At 52.1% G+C, this 16,400-nt stretch overlaps 1 pseudogene; it reads right to left on the bottom strand.

The window, feature by feature from the left end:
• LOC135530431 (protein kinase C beta type-like) overlaps positions 1–16,400 on the bottom strand; it is a 59,666-nt pseudogene that overhangs the window by 19,221 nt on the left and 24,045 nt on the right.

Here is a 16,400-nt window from a genome sequence, read left to right as displayed (position 1 = left end):
GTATACTAAACTAAACTAATGGTAAACTCAACTAAAATACTTAGACCACAAATTCCAATTGGCTATTCTTAAACATCATTCTCACCTCTGGCATCTTCCCTAATATTTGTAATCAAAGGTCTGATCAAACCCGTATCGACAAAAGTGGACACACATTTGACCCCAATAATTACAGTTGAATATGCGTCAATAGCTGAAAAATCACCAACATGAAAACATTGTCCATGCAAATGTCAAATTGGCTTTTATTACCAAAATACCGTTATACACCCTGCACACCCTTATTGACAAACAAACAAAACAAAAGCAAAGTCTCCTCATGCTTTGTTGATTTAAAAAAAAGAGCCTTCTTGTCTGCTGTACAAATTGATGGAAGCGGTTATAAAATCAACACAAACAACAATAAACAACAATAAACAATAAAACGCACAGATTTATTCCCTCAGGACCATGGGGTGAGACAGGGATGCAGCTTGAGCCCCACCCTCTTCAGCATATTTATCAATAAATAATTAATTGGCGAAGGCACGAGAACAATCTCCAGCACCCGGCCTCACCCTACTAGAATCCGAAGTCAAATGTCTTCAGTTTGCTGATGATCTGGTGCTTCTGTCAGCAACCAAGGAGGGCCTATAGCAGCACCTAGATCTTCTGCACATATTCTGTCAAACCTGGGCCCTGACAGTAAATCACAGTAAGACCAAAATAATGGTGTTCCAAAAAAGGTCCAGTCGCCAGGACCACAAATACAAATTCCATCTAGACACTGTTGCCCTAGAGCACACAAAAAACTATACAAACCTTGGCCTAAACATCAGCACCACAGGTAACTTCCACAAGCTGTGAACGATGAGAGAGACAAGGCAAGAAGGGCATTCTACGCCATCAAAAGGAACGTAAAACTCAACATCCCAATTAGGATCTGTCTAAAAAGTACTTCAATCAGTTATCGAACCCTATGGTTGTGAGATCTGAGGTCCACTAACCAACCAAAATTCACGAAATGGGACAAACACTCAATTGAGACTCTGCATACAGAATTCTGCAAAAATATACTTTGTGTACAACGCAAAACGCAAAACCCAAAACAATGCAGGCAGAGCAGAATTAGGACCTGCTCATTATCAACATCCAAGAGAAGAGTTTCCTGAGCCAACTGGTTCAATTATACCACGAAGCCCTCACCTAAAGAGAGATGAACCAAGAGAAGAGATTCCTCTACCAACTGTTTCTGGGCCTCTGTTCACAAACACAAACAGACCCCACAGAGCCCCAGGACAGAAACACAATTAGACTCAACCAAATCATGAGAAAGCAGCAAGGGTTGAGAAAGAGAGAAATAAATAGAGAGAGAGAGAGAGAGACAGCAAGGGAGGAGAAAGATAGTGAGAAAGTGAGAGAGAGAGAGAGAGAGAAAAGAGAGAGAGAGAGAGAAAGAGAGAGAGAAAGAGACTGTTCAGTATTCCCAGAATAACACTGATAAAAGCAGACCACCTGCTCTTGAGAATGGTGTTTCTCTCTGTGTGTATTTACCATGGTCTGGAAGCAGGAGTGGAGCTGGTCAGGACATGTGCGCGTGTGTATGTTTGCCTCTGTGTGCGTGTGTGTGTGTGTTTACCATGGTCTGGAAGCAGGAGTGGAGCTGTGTGAGGAAGGGAGGTTTCCCGGACAGGGCCAGGACCCTCTTCTCCACCATGGTGCACTCCACATCATCATCCTGAATCACCACGTCCTTCTTCAGGATCTTTACGGCGTACAGCTCGTCTGCTCCTTTACGCTCTGCTAACATCACCTAGAGAGAGAGAGGAGGGAGACATCTTTACGGCGTACAGCTCGTCTGCTCCTTTACGCTCTGCTAACATCACCTAGAGAGAGAGAGGAGGGAGACATCTTTACGGCGTACAGCTCGTCTGCTCCTTTACGCTCTGCTAACATTACCTAGAGAGAGAGAGGAGGGAGACATCTTTACGGCGTACAGCTCCTCTGCTCCTTTACGCTCTGCTAACATCACCTAGAGAGAGAGAGGAGGGAGACATCTTTACGGCGTACAGCTCCTCTGCTCCTTTACGCTCTGCTAACATCACCTAGAGAGAGAGGAGGGAGACATCTTTACGGCGTACAGCTCCTCTGCTCCTTTACGCTCTGCTAACATCACCTAGAGAGAGAGAGGAGGGAGACATCTTCACGGCGTACAGCTCCTCTGCTCCTTTACGCTCTGCTAACATCACCTAGAGAGAGAGAGGAGGGAGACATCTTTACGGCGTACAGCTCCTCTGCTCCTTTACGCTCTGCTAACATCACCTAGAGAGAGAGGGAGGGAGACATCTTTACGGCGTACAGCTCCTCTGCTCCTTTACGCTCTGCTAACATCACCTAGAGAGAGAGGAGGGAGACATCTTTACGGCGTACAGCTCGTCTGCTCCTTTACGCTCTGCTAACATCACCTAGAGAGAGAGAGGAGGGAGACATCTTTACGGCGTACAGCTCGTCTGCTCCTTTACGCTCTGCTAACATCACCTAGAGAGAGAGAGGAGGGAGACATCTTTACGGCGTACAGCTCCTCTGCTCCTTTACGCTCTGCTAACATCACCTAGAGAGAGAGAGGAGGAGACATCTTTACGGCGTACAGCTCGTCTGCTCCTTTACGCTCTGCTAACATCACCTAGAGAGAGAGGAGGGAGACATCTTTACGGCGTACAGCTCGTCTGCTCCTTTACGCTCTGCTAACATCACCTAGAGAGAGAGGAGGGAGACATCTTTACGGCGTACAGCTCCTCTGCTCCTTTACGCTCTGCTAACATCACCTAGAGAGAGAGAGGGAGACATCTTCACGGCGTACAGCTCCTCTGCTCCTTTACGCTCTGCTAACATCACCTAGAGAGAGAGGGAGGGAGACATCTTTACGGCGTACAGCTCGTCTGCTCCTTTACGCTCTGCTAACATCACCTAGAGAGAGAGAGAGGGAGACATCTTTACGGCGTACAGCTCCTCTGCTCCTTTACACTCTGCTAACATCACCTAGAGACGAGGGGATTGTTAACAGAGTAACACCCCACCCCCCCGTCTCCCACATACAGTCTCTCCACCCCCACACTCTCTGTCCCCCCCACACATAGTCTCTCAGTCACCCACATACAGTCTCTCTGACCCCCCACATACAGTCTCTCTGTCCCCCACATACAGTCTCTCTGACCCCCCCACATACAGTCTCTCTGTCCCCCCCCACATACAGTCTCTCTGTCCCTCCCACATACAGTCTCTCTGCCCCCACACATAGAGTCTCTCTGCCCCCCACATACAGTCTCTCTGCCCCCACACATACAGTCTCTCTGTCCCCCCATATAGTCTCTCTGACCCCCCCACATACAGTCTCTCTGTCCCCCCACATACAGTCTCTCTGCCCCCCACATACAGTCTCTCTGCCCCCCCCATACAGTCTCTCCACCAGTCTCTCCCACCATACAGTCCCCCCCCCATACAGTCTCCACCCCCTCCATACAGTCTCTCCACCCAGTGCCCCCCCCACATACAGTCTCTCCACCAGCCCCCCCATACAGCCCCCCATACAGTCTCCTCCCCATACAGTCTCCACCCCATACAGTCTCTCCCCCATACAGTCCCCCCCATACAGTCTCTCCCCCCATACAGTCTCTCCACCCAGTCTCCCCCCACATACAGTCTCTCTGGCCCCCCCATACAGTCTCTCCACCAGTCTCTCCCACCATACAGTCCCCACCCCCCCCCATACAGTCTCCACCCCCTCCATACAGTCTCTCCACCCAGTGCCCCCCCCCATACAGTCTCTCCCCAGCCCCCCATACAGCCCCCATACAGTCTCCTCCCCATACAGTCTCCACCCCATACAGTCTCTCCCCCCCATACAGTCCCCCCCATACAGTCTCTCCCCCCATACAGTCTCTCCACCCAGTCTCCCCCACATACAGTCTCTCTGGCCCCCCCATACAGTCTCTCCACCAGTCTCTCCCACCATACAGTCCCCCCCCCCCATACAGTCTCCACCCCCTCCATACAGTCTCTCCACCCAGTGCCCCCCCCCATACAGTCTCTCCACCAGCCCCCCATACAGCCCCCCCATACAGTCTCCTCCCCATACAGTCTCCACCCCATACAGTCTCTCCCCCCATACAGTCCCCCCCATACAGTCTCTCCCCCCATACAGTCTCTCCACCAGTCTCTCCCCCCCCATACAGTCTTCCCCTCCATACAGTCTCCCCCCCCATACAGTCTCTCCACCCAGTGCCCCCCCCCACATACAGTCTCTCCACCAGCCCCCCCCCATACAGCCCCCATACAGTCTCTCCACCAGCCCCCCCCCCATGCAGTACAGCCCCCCATACAGTCTCTCCACCAGCCCCCCCATACAGCCCCCCATACAGTCTCTCCACCAGCCCCCCCCATACAGCCCCCCCCAGTCTCTCCACCAGCCCCCCCCCCATACAGCCCCCCATACAGTCTCCCCCCATACAGTCTCCACCCCCCCATACAGTCTCCCCCCATACAGTCTCCCCCCATACAGTCTCTCCACCAGTCTCTCCCCCCATACAGTCTCCCCCATACAGTCTCTCCACCAGTCTCTCCCCCCATACAGTCTCTCCACCATACAGTCTCTCCACCAGTCTCTCCCCCCCCACAGTCTCTCCACCAGCCCCCCCCATACAGCCCCCCCATACAGTCTCCCCCCCCATACAGTCTCCACCCCCATACAGTCTCCCCCATACAGTCTCCCCCCATACAGTCTCTCCACCAGTCTCTCCCCCCATACAGTCTCCCCCCATACAGTCTCTCCACCAGTCTCTCCCCCCATACAGTCTCCCCCCATACAGTCTCTCCACCAGTCTCTCCCCCCCCCCTACAGTCTCTCCACCATACAGTCTCTCCACCAGTCTCCCCCCCATACAGTCTCTCCACCATACAGTCTCTCCACCAGTCTCTCCCCCCATACAGTCTCTCCACCATACAGTCTCTCCACCAGTCTCTCCCCCCCATACAGTCTCTCCACCATACAGTCTCTCCACCAGTCTCTCCCCCCATACAGTCTCCCCACCACGTACCTTCCCGAAGCTGCCCTTGCCCAACACCATAATGAAGTTGAAGTCTGTCAGTTTGACGCGGTCCTGGTTACCGTTGCTATCGTACTTAGAGGTGGAGTTAGAGGAGGAGCCGTCTGTGTTCTTACCGGGACCAATCTTAGCCCTCTGATGGGGAGAGACAACTTTATGATCAGAGTTACAGTTTCTTAGGTCAACATTTTCAGTTTGATAACTGCCATAAAAACTTAATTACATTTTCGTCAATCTCGAAGAATGGCAGTCAGGACTGAAGAGTATAAATATCTGCTTTTCTCTCTCTAAACATTAAGCTCACGTCATTCATCAAGGTCAGGGGACTGTTATACATAGAGGTTGGAACAGGGGACTGTTACATATAGAGGTTGGAACAGGGGACTGTTACATATAGAGGTTGGAACAGGGGACTGTTACATAGAGGTTGGAACAGGGGACTGTTACATAGAGGTTGGAACAGGGGACTGTTACATAGAGGTTGGAACAGGGGACTGTTACATAGAGGTTGGAACAGGGGACTGTTACATAGAGGTTGGAACAGGGGACTGTTACATATAGAGGTTGGAACAGGGGACTGTTACATATAGAGGTTGGAACAGGGGACTGTTACATAGAGGTTGGAACAGGGGACTGTTACATATAGAGGTTGGAACAGGGGACTGTTACATAGAGGTTGGAACAGGGGACTGTTACATATAGAGGTTGGAACAGGGGACTGTTACATAGAGGTTGGAACAGGGGACTGTTACATATAGAGGTTGGAACAGGGGACTGTTACATAGAGGTTGGAACAGGGGACTGTTACATATAGAGGTTGGAACAGGGGACTGTTACATAGAGGTTGGAACAGGGGACTGTTATATATAGAGGTTGGAACAGGGGACTGTTACATAGAGGTTGGAACAGGGGACTGTTATATATAGAGGTGGAACAGGGGACTGTTACATATAGAGGTTGGAACAGGGGACTGTTACATAGAGGTTGGAACAGGGGACTGTTACATATAGAGGTTGGAACAGGGGACTGTTACATAGAGGTTGGAACAGGGGACTGTTATATATAGAGGTGGAACAGGGGACTGTTACATATAGAGGTTGGAACAGGGGACTGTTACATAGAGGTTGGAACAGGGGACTGTTATATAGAGGTTGGAACAGGGGACTGTTACATAGAGGTTGGAACAGGGGACTGTTACATAGAGGTTGGAACAGGGGACTGTTACATATAGAGGTTGGAACAGGGGACTGTTACATAGAGGTTGGAACAGGGGACTGTTACATAGAGGTTGGAACAGGGGACTGTTACATAGAGGTTGGAACAGGGGACTGTTACATAGAGGTTGGAACAGGGGACTGTTACATAGAGGTTGGAACAGGGGACTGTTACATAGAGGTTGGAACAGGGGACTGTTACATAGAGGTTGGAACAGGGGACTGTTACATAGAGGTTGGAACAGGGGACTGTTACATATAGAGGTTGGAACAGGGGACTGTTACATATAGAGGTTGGAACAGGGGACTGTTACATAGAGGTTGGAACAGGGGACTGTTATATATAGAGGTTGGAACAGGGGACTGTTACATAGAGGTTGGAACAGGGGACTGTTACATAGAGGTTGGAACAGGGGACTGTTACATATAGAGGTTGGAACAGGGGACTGTTACATATAGAGGTTGGAACAGGGGACTGTTACATATAGAGGTTGGAACAGGGGACTGTTACATATAGAGGTTGGAACAGGGGACTGTTACATAGAGGTTGGAACAGGGGACTGTTACATATAGAGGTTGGAACAGGGGACTGTTACATAGAGGTTGGAACAGGGGACTGTTACATAGAGGTTGGAACAGGGGACTGTTATATATAGAGGTTGGAACAGGGGACTGTTATATATAGAGGTTGGAACAGGGGACTGTTACATAGAGGTTGGAACAGGGGACTGTTATACATAGAGGTTGGAACAGGGGACTGTTACATAGAGGTTGGAACAGGGGACTGTTACATATAGAGGTTGGAACAGGGGACTGTTACATAGAGGTTGGAACAGGGGACTGTTACATATAGAGGTTGGAACAGGGGACTGTTACATAGAGGTTGGAACAGGGGACTGTTACATAGAGGTTGGAACAGGGGACTGTTACATAGAGGTTGGAACAGGGGACTGTTACATATAGAGGTTGGAACAGGGGACTGTTACATATAGAGGTTGGAACAGGGGACTGTTACATATAGAGGTTGGAACAGGGGACTGTTACATATAGAGGTTGGAACAGGGGACTGTTATATATAGAGGTTGGAACAGGGGACTGTTACATAGAGGTTGGAACAGGGGACTGTTACATAGAGGTTGGAACAGGGGACTGTTACATAGAGGTTGGAACAGGGGACTGTTACATAGAGGTTGGAACAGGGGACTGTTACATAGAGTTTGGAACAGGGGACTGTTACATAGAGGTTGGAACAGGGGACTGTTACATATAGAGGTTGGAACAGGGGACTGTTACATAGAGGGTGGAACAGGGGACTGTTACATATAGAGGTTGGAACAGGGGACTGTTACATATAGAGGTTGGAACAGGGGACTGTTACATAGAGGTTGGAACAGGGGACTGTTACATATAGAGGTTGGAACAGGGGACTGTTACATATAGAGGTTGGAACAGGGGACTGTTACATAGAGGTTGGAACAGGGGACTGTTACATATAGAGGTTGGAACAGGGGACTGTTACATGTAGAGGTTGGAACAGGGGACTGTTACATATAGAGGTTGGAACAGGGGACTGTTACATATAGAGGTTGGAACAGGGGACTGTTACATAGAGGTTGGAACAGGGGACTGTTATATATAGAGGTTGGAACAGGGGACTGTTACATAGAGGTTGGAACAGGGGACTGTTACATATAGAGGTTGGAACAGGGGACTGTTATATATAGAGGTTGGAAAAGGGGACTGTTACATATAGAGGTTGGAACAGGGGACTGTTAAATAGAGGTTGGAACAGGGGACTGTTACATAGAGGTTGGAACAAGGGACTGTTATATATAGAGGTTGGAACAGGGGACTGTTACATAGAGGTTGGAACAGGGGACTGTTACATATAGAGGTTGGAACAGGGGACTGTTACATATAGAGGTTGGAACAGGGGACTGTTACATAGAGGTTGGAACAGGGGACTGTTACATATAGAGGTTGGAACAGGGGACTGTTACATAGAGGTTGGAACAGGGGACTGTTATATATAGAGGTTGGAACAGGGGACTGTTACATATAGAGGTTGGAACAGGGGACTGTTACATAGAGGTTGGAACAAGGGACTGTTATATATAGAGGTTGGAACAGGGGACTGTTACATAGAGGTTGGAACAGGGGACTGTTACATATAGAGGTTGGAACAGGGGACTGTTACATAGAGGTTGGAACAGGGGACTGTTACATAGAGGTTGGAACAGGGGACTGTTACATAGAGGTTGGAACAGGGGACTGTTACATATAGAGGTTGGAACAGGGGACTGTTACATAGAGGTTGGAACAGGGGACTGTTACATATAGAGGTTGGAACAGGGGACTGTTACATATAGAGGTGGAACAGGGGACTGTTACATATAGAGGTTGGAACAGGGGACTGTTACATAGAGGTTGGAACAGGGGACTGTTACATATAGAGGTTGGAACAGGGGACTGTTACATAGAGGTTGGAACAGGGGACTGTTACATAGAGGTTGGAACAGGGGACTGTTACATAGAGGTTGGAACAGGGGACTGTTACATATAGAGGTTGGAACAGGGGACTGTTACATAGAGGTTGGAACAGGGGACTGTTACATATAGAGGTTGGAACAGGGGACTGTTACATATAGAGGTTGGAACAGGGGACTGTTATATATAGAGGTTGGAACAGGGGACTGTTACATATAGAGGTTGGAACAGGGGACTGTTACATATAGAGGTTGGAACAGGGGACTGTTACATAGAGGTTGGAACAGGGGACTGTTATATATAGAGGTTGGAACAGGGGACTGTTATATATAGAGGTTGGAACAGGGGACTGTTACATAGAGGTTGGAACAGGGGACTGTTACATAGAGGTTGGAACAGGGGACTGTTACATAGAGGTTGGAACAGGGGACTGTTACATAGAGGTTGGAACAGGGGACTGTTACATATAGAGGTTGGAACAGGGGACTGTTACATAGAGGTTGGAACAGGGGACTGTTACATATAGAGGTTGGAACAGGGGACTGTTACATATAGAGGTTGGAACAGGGGACTGTTACATATAGAGGTTGGAACAGGGGACTGTTACATATAGAGGTTGGAACAGGGGACTGTTACATAGAGGTTGGAACAAGGGACTGTTACATAGAGGTTGGAACAGGGGACTGTAACATACAGTTTGGCCTAATTCTGCCCTAATTCGAGAGCTATGGGGTATCGTTAGTGAATTGGACCTCCACTTAAAGATGGAAATCAAACTGGATCCGGTTTCGATGGGATTCCCCCCCCCCCCCCGAGGGAAAGTGGATTATCGCGAGGGGCTGAGCGGGTATAATAATGTGTTTGGACTGCAGCCTTGGATTTAATACCAGCATCCCTCCCTCTGGGTGACACGCCCACTTCCCGCCAGTGATGTCATCGGTTTCTCTCACCTCAAACTTTTGTCGTAGTTCCTCGTTGCCGTCTTCTCCGTCTGGTTGGACAGGAACATTGAAGTATTCTCCCTCCTCCTGGGACAACAATTTAAACCTGTAGAATATACAGATGAACACCATCTCACCATCCACCCATTCCTTGTTTCCCTTCCTCCCTCCCTCCTCCTCTGCCTCCCTCCCCTCCATCCTCCTCTCCCTCCATCCTCCTCCCTCCCTCCCTCCATCCTCCTCTCCCTCCATCCTCCTCCCTCCTCCCTCCATCCTCCTCTGCCTCCCTCCATCCTTCTCTCCCTCCCTCCCTCCATCCTCCTCTGCCTCCCTCCCTCCCTCCATCCTCCTCTGCCTCCCTCCATCCTCCTCTCCCTCCCTCCATCCTCCTCTCCCTCCTCCTCTGCCTCCCTCCCTCCATCCTCCTCTCCCTCCATCCTCCATCTCCCACCCTCCCTCCCTCCCTCCATCCTCCTCTCCCTCCTCCTCTGCCTCCCTCCCTCCATCCTCCTCTCCCTCCATCCTCCATCTCCCTCCCTCCCTCCATCCTCCTCTCCCTCCATCCTCCATCTCTCTCCCTCCACCCTCCATCTCCCTCCCTCCCTCCATCCTCCTCTGCCTCCTCCATCCTCCTCTGCCTCCCTCCATCCTCCCTCCCTCCCTCCCTCCATCCTCCCTCCCTCCCTCCATCCTCCTCTGCCTCCCTCCATCCTCCTCTCCCTCCCTCCCTCCTCTCCCTCCCTCCATCTCCCTCCCTCCATCCTCCTCTGCCTCCCTCCCTCCCTCCTCCTCTGCCTCCCTCCCTCCTCCTCTGCCTCCCTCCCTCCTCCTCTGCCTCCCTCCATCCTCCTCTCCCTCCCTCCCTCCCTCGCTCCCTCCATCCTCCTCTCCCTCCCTCCCTCCCTCCTCCTCTGCCTCCCTCCATCTCCCTCCCTCCCTCCCTCCTCCTCTGCCTCGCTCCCTCCCTCCCTCCATCTCCCTCCCTCCTCCATCTCCCTCCCTCCCTCCTCTCCCTCCCTCCATCTCCCTCCCTCCATCCTCCTCTGCCTCCCTCCCTCCCTCCTCCTCTGCCTCCCTCCATCCTCCTCTCCCTCCCTCCCTCCCCCCTCGCTCCCTCCATCCTCCTCTCCCTCCCTCCCACCCTCCCACCCTCCCTCCCTCCCTCCCTCCCTCCCACCCTCCCTCCCTCCCTCCCTCCATCTCCCTCCTCCCCTCCCTCCATCTTACCATCCATCCACTCCTTGTTTCTGGAGCTCTGAGACGCCGAATGAGAGCGCTCCCCATGAAGTCGTTCCTGCTGGTCAGATCCCAGTCCCAGATCTCCACCGACAGACGCCGGTCCTTATCAGAGTCCTTCAGAGGACTAGAGGAGAGAATCAATACTTCCCAAGATGCAACGGTTCAAGACTTTATCTCGATGTATTTATCTTGACGAAGTGTAAAGTATCGTTCACAGATATTGAAGATGTTTAAAAAGGTCACAAAGGCTTCTGCACACTAACTATTGATGACGTGGTACCGATCAACTACAACCCTCTAACTATTGATGACGTGGTACCGATCGACTACAACCAACTAACTATTGATGACGTGGTACCGATCAACTACAACCAACTAACTATTGATGACATGGTACCGATCGACTACAACCCACAAACTATTGATGACTTGGTACCGATCGACTACAACCCACTAACTATTGATGACGTGGTACCGATCGACTACAACCCACAAACTATTGATGACGTGGTACCGATCGACTACAACCCACAAACTATTGATGACTTGGTACCGATCGACTACAACCCACTAACTATTGATGACGTGGTACCGATCGACTACAACCAACTAACTATTGATGACGTGGTACCGATCGACTACAACCCACTAACTATTGATGACGTGGTACCGATCGACTACAACCCACTAACTATTGATGACGTGGTACCGATCGACTACACCCCACTAACTATTGATGACGTGGTACCGATCGACTACAACCCACTAATTATTGATGACGTGGTACCGATCGACTACACCCCACTAACTATTGATGACGTGGTACCGATCAACTACAACCCACTAACTATTGATGACGTGGTACTGATCGACTACACCCCACTAACTATTGATGAGTGGTACCGATCGACTACAACCCACTAACTATTGATGGAAGGTACCGATCAACTACAACCCACTAACTATTGATGACGTGGTACCGATCGACTCACCCCACTAACTATTGATGCCGTGGTACCTCAACTACAACCCACTAACTATTGATGACGTGGTACCGATCGACTACACCCACTAACTATTGATGACGTGGTACCCGATCAACTACAACCCACTAACTATTGATGACGTGGTACCAACTACACCCCACTAACTATTGATGATGGTACGATCGACTACAACCCACTAACTATTGATGACGTGGTACCATCGACTACACCCCACTAACTATTGATGACGTGGTACCGATCGACTACAACCCACTAATTATTGATGGCGTGGTACCGATCGACTACACCCCACTAACTATTGATGACGTCCCGATCGACTACAACCCACTAACTATTGATGAAGTGGTACCGATCGACTCACCCCACTAACTATTGATGACGTGGTACGATCGCTACAACCCACTAACTATTGATGGGGTTACCGATCAACTACAACCCACTAACTATTGATGGTCGTGGTACTTCAACTACACCCCACTAACTATTGATGACGTGGACCGATCGACTACAACCCACTAACTATTGATGACGTGGTACGATCGACTACACCCACTAACTATTGATGGCGTGGTACCGATCGACTACAACCCACTAACTATTGATGACGTGGTACCGATCGGACACCCCACTAACTATTGATGACGTGGTACCGATCGACTACAACCAACTAACTATTGATGATGTGGTACCGATCGACTACAACCAACTAACTATTGATGGCGTGGTACCGATCAACGACAACCAACTAACTATTGATGACATGGTACCGATCGACTACAACCAACTAACTATTGGTGGCGTGGTACCGATCGACTACACCCCACTAACTATTGATGACGTGGTACCGATCAACTACAACCCACTAACTATTGATGACGTGGTACCGATCGACTACACCCACTAACTATTGATGGCGTGGTACGATCGACTACAACCCACTAACTATTGATGACATGGTACCGATCAACTACAACCCACTAACTATTGATGACGTGGTACCGATCGACTACACCCCACTAACTATTGATGACGTGGTACGATCGACTACACCCCACTAACTATTGATGACGTGGTACCGATCGACTACAACCCACTAACTATTGATGACGTGGTACCGATCGACTACACCCCACTAACTATTGATGACGTGGTACCGATCGACTACAACCCACTAACTATTGATGACGTGGTACCGATCGACTACAACCCACTAACTATTGATGACGTGGTACCGATCGACTACACCCACTAACTATTGATGACGTGGTACCCGATCGACTACAACCCACTAACTATTGATGACGTGGTACCGATCGACTACACCCCACTAACTATTGATGGCGTGGTACGATCGACTACAACCAACTAACTATTGATGATGTGGTACGATCGACTACAACCAACTAACTATTGATGACGTGGTACCGATCAACGACAACCAACTAACTATTGATGTCATGGTACCGATCGACTACAACTCACTAACTATTGATGACGTGGTACCGATCAACTACAACCAACTAACTATTGATGACCAACTGAGACGACACACCAGACAGATTAGAGATCAGACTCCATCAGAGCACCACAGAAGGAAGGAGGAGAAACAAAGCTTTCCTTCTGTATGTTTATCTGTGTGTGATGCCTGGATCTCCTTCAAAACAAAGATAATGTAAAGTCTAGAGCTCTCCCGACTTCTAAGGGTTCTAACAACAAAGATATTCTAAACAAAGGAGATATCGCACCATTTAATTTTTTTTTTGTTTGTTTTATAACCAAAGATATTATAAACATGAAATATATCTCTAAATGTGATGGTCTGTATAAAAAAGATATTATAAAGAGTAGAGATGTCTCACAATGTGAAGCTCTCATTCCAGGTGGGGTTCAGGTTACACTTGATGGTCTTGGTCTTCTGCTTGGTGTCACTCTTGGGGTCGGGGATGAGTTTGAGCTTCACGTAGGGGTCGGACAGACCGTTAGGGTCCATGGGGACCAGGTTACAAGCCTCCTGGACTGGAGAGCGGAGAGGGGGGAGGAGGGGGAGGAGGGAGGAGAGGGTGGAGAGGAGGGAGAGGAGGGAGAGAGGGAGGAGAGGAGGAGAGAGGGGGGGGAGGGAGGGGAGGAGAGGGTGGAGAGGGGGAGGAGGGAGGAGAGGGAGGGAGGAGGGAGGGAGGAGGGGGGAGGAGGGAGGGGGAGAGGGGTGGAGAGGGGGAGGAGGGAGGAGAGGGTGGAGAGGAGGGAGAGGGGGAGGAGGGGAGGAGGGAGGAGAGGAGGAGGAGGGGGAGGAGGGACGAGGAGGAGGGAGAGGGGGAGGAGGGACGAGAGGGGGGAGGAGGAGGGAGGAGGGGGGGAGGGAGGAGAGGAGGGAGGGGAGGAGGAGGAGGGAGGAGGGGGAGGAGAGGAGGGAGGGAGGAGAGGAGGGAGGGAGAGGGGGAGGAGGGGGGAGGGAGGGAGGAGAGGGAGGGAGAGGGGGAGGGAGGGACGAGAGGAGGGAGAGGGAGGAGGAGGGGGACGAGAGGAGGGAGAGGAGGGAGAGGGGGAGGGAGGGAGGAGAGGAGGGAGAGAGGAGGGAGGGAGGAGGGAGGGGGAGGGAGGAGGGAGGGGAGGAGAGGAGGGAGAGGAGGAGGAGGGGGGGTGGAGAGGAGGGAGAGGAGGAGGAGGAGGGAGGAGGGGGGAGGGAGGAGAGGGTGGAGAGGGGGAGGAGGGAGGGAGAGGAGGGAGAGGGGGAGGAGGGGAGGGAGAGGGTGGAGAGGAGGGAGAGGGGGAGGAGGGAGGGAGAGGGGGAGGAAGGAGGGGAGGGGGAGGAGGGGGAGGGAGGGGGAGAGGGGGAGAGGGGGAGGAGGCACGAGAGGGTGGAGAGGGGGAGGAGGGAGGGAGGGGTGGAGAGGAGGGAGAGGAGGAGGAGGGGGAGGAGAGGAGGGGGAGGGGGAGGGAGGAGAGGGTGGAGAGGGAGGGAGGAGGGAGAGGAGGGAGGAGAGGGTGGAGAGGAGGGAGAGGGGGAGGAGGGACGAGAGGGTGGAGAGGAGGGAGAGGGGGAGGAGGGAGGAGAGGGTGGAGAGGAGGGAGAGGGGGAGGAGGGACGAGAGGGTGGAGAGGAGGGAGAGGGGGGAGGAGGGGGAGAGGGTGGAGAGGAGGGAGGGGGGGAGGAGGAGGGACGAGAGGGTGGAGAGGGGGAGGAGGAGGGAGGAGGGGTGGAGAGGAGAGAGGAGGGAGGAGGGAGGAGAGGGTGGAGAGGGAGAGGAGGGAGGAGAGGGTGGAGAGGAGGGAGAGGGGGAGGAGGGGGAGGAGGGGAGAGAGGGGGAGGCGGGAGGAGAGGGGTGGAGAGGAGGAGGGAGAGGGGGAGGAGGGACGAGAGGGGGTGGAGAGGAGGGAGAGGAGGAGGGAGGGAGGGAGGGAGGGAGGGGGGAGGGGAGGGGGAGGAGGGAGGAGGGAGGAGAGAGGGAGGAGGGAGGAGGGAGGAGAGGAGGGAGAGGAGGGAGGAGAGGGTGGAGAGGAGGGAGAGGGGGAGGAGGGAGGAGGGGTGGAGAGGAGAGGGAAGATAAATAGTTAACAAATTGTCAAACTGTAATTCAAATGAAATGAACTGTCTACTGTATTGCTGCTTTGAGAGGATGGGGAGAGGGTGGAGAGAGGGTGGAGAGGGAGGAGAGAGGGTGGAGAGGGTGGAGAGAGGAAGGAGAGAGGGTGGAGAGAGGAAGGAGAGAGGGTGGAGAGAGGAAGGAGAGAGGGTGGAGAGAGGAAGGAGAGAGAGTGAGAGAAGGAGAGGAAGGAGAGGGGGAAGGAAGAGGGGGTGGAGAGAGGAAGGAGAGAGGGTGGAGAGAGGAAGGAGAGAGGGTGGAGAGGGTGGAGAGAGGATGGAGAGAGGAAGGAGAGAGGAAGGAGAGAGGGTGGAGAGAGGCAGGAGAGAGGGTGGAGAGAGGGTGGAGAGAGGAAAGAGAGGGTGGAGAGAGGGTGGGGAGAGGAAGGAAGAGAGAGAGGGAGGAGAGAGGGTGGAGAGAGGAAGGAGGGAGGATGGAGAGAGGGTGGAGAGAGGATGGAGAGGGGGGAGAGAGGGAGAGAGGAAGAGAGAGGGTGGAGAGGGTGGAGAGAGGATGGAGAGAGGGTGGAGAGAGTGAGGAGAGAGGGTGGAGAGGGTGGAGAGAGGATGGAGAGAGGGTGGAGAGGGTGGAGAGAGGGTGGAGAGAGAGTGGAGAGAGGGGGAGAGAGGAAGGAGAGAGGGTGGAGAGAGGAAGGAGAGAGGGGGAGAGAAGGATGGAGAGGGGATGGAGAAGGATGGAGAGAGGAAGGAGAGAGAGTGGAGGGGTGGAGAGAGGATGGAGAAGGATGGAGAGAGGAAGGAGAAAGGAAGGAGAGAGGATGGAGAGAGGAAGGAGAGTGGAGGGGGGAGAGAGGAAGGAGAGAGAGGGTGGAGAGAGGAAGGAGAGAGGA

This window comes from Oncorhynchus masou, unplaced genomic scaffold (assembly GCF_036934945.1).
Source record: "Oncorhynchus masou masou isolate Uvic2021 unplaced genomic scaffold, UVic_Omas_1.1 unplaced_scaffold_1341, whole genome shotgun sequence".
Classification (NCBI taxonomy): Eukaryota; Metazoa; Chordata; class Actinopteri; order Salmoniformes; family Salmonidae; genus Oncorhynchus; species Oncorhynchus masou.
Note: the sequence above shows the minus strand (reverse complement) of the source record. Positions and strands in the feature narration are given on the sequence as shown.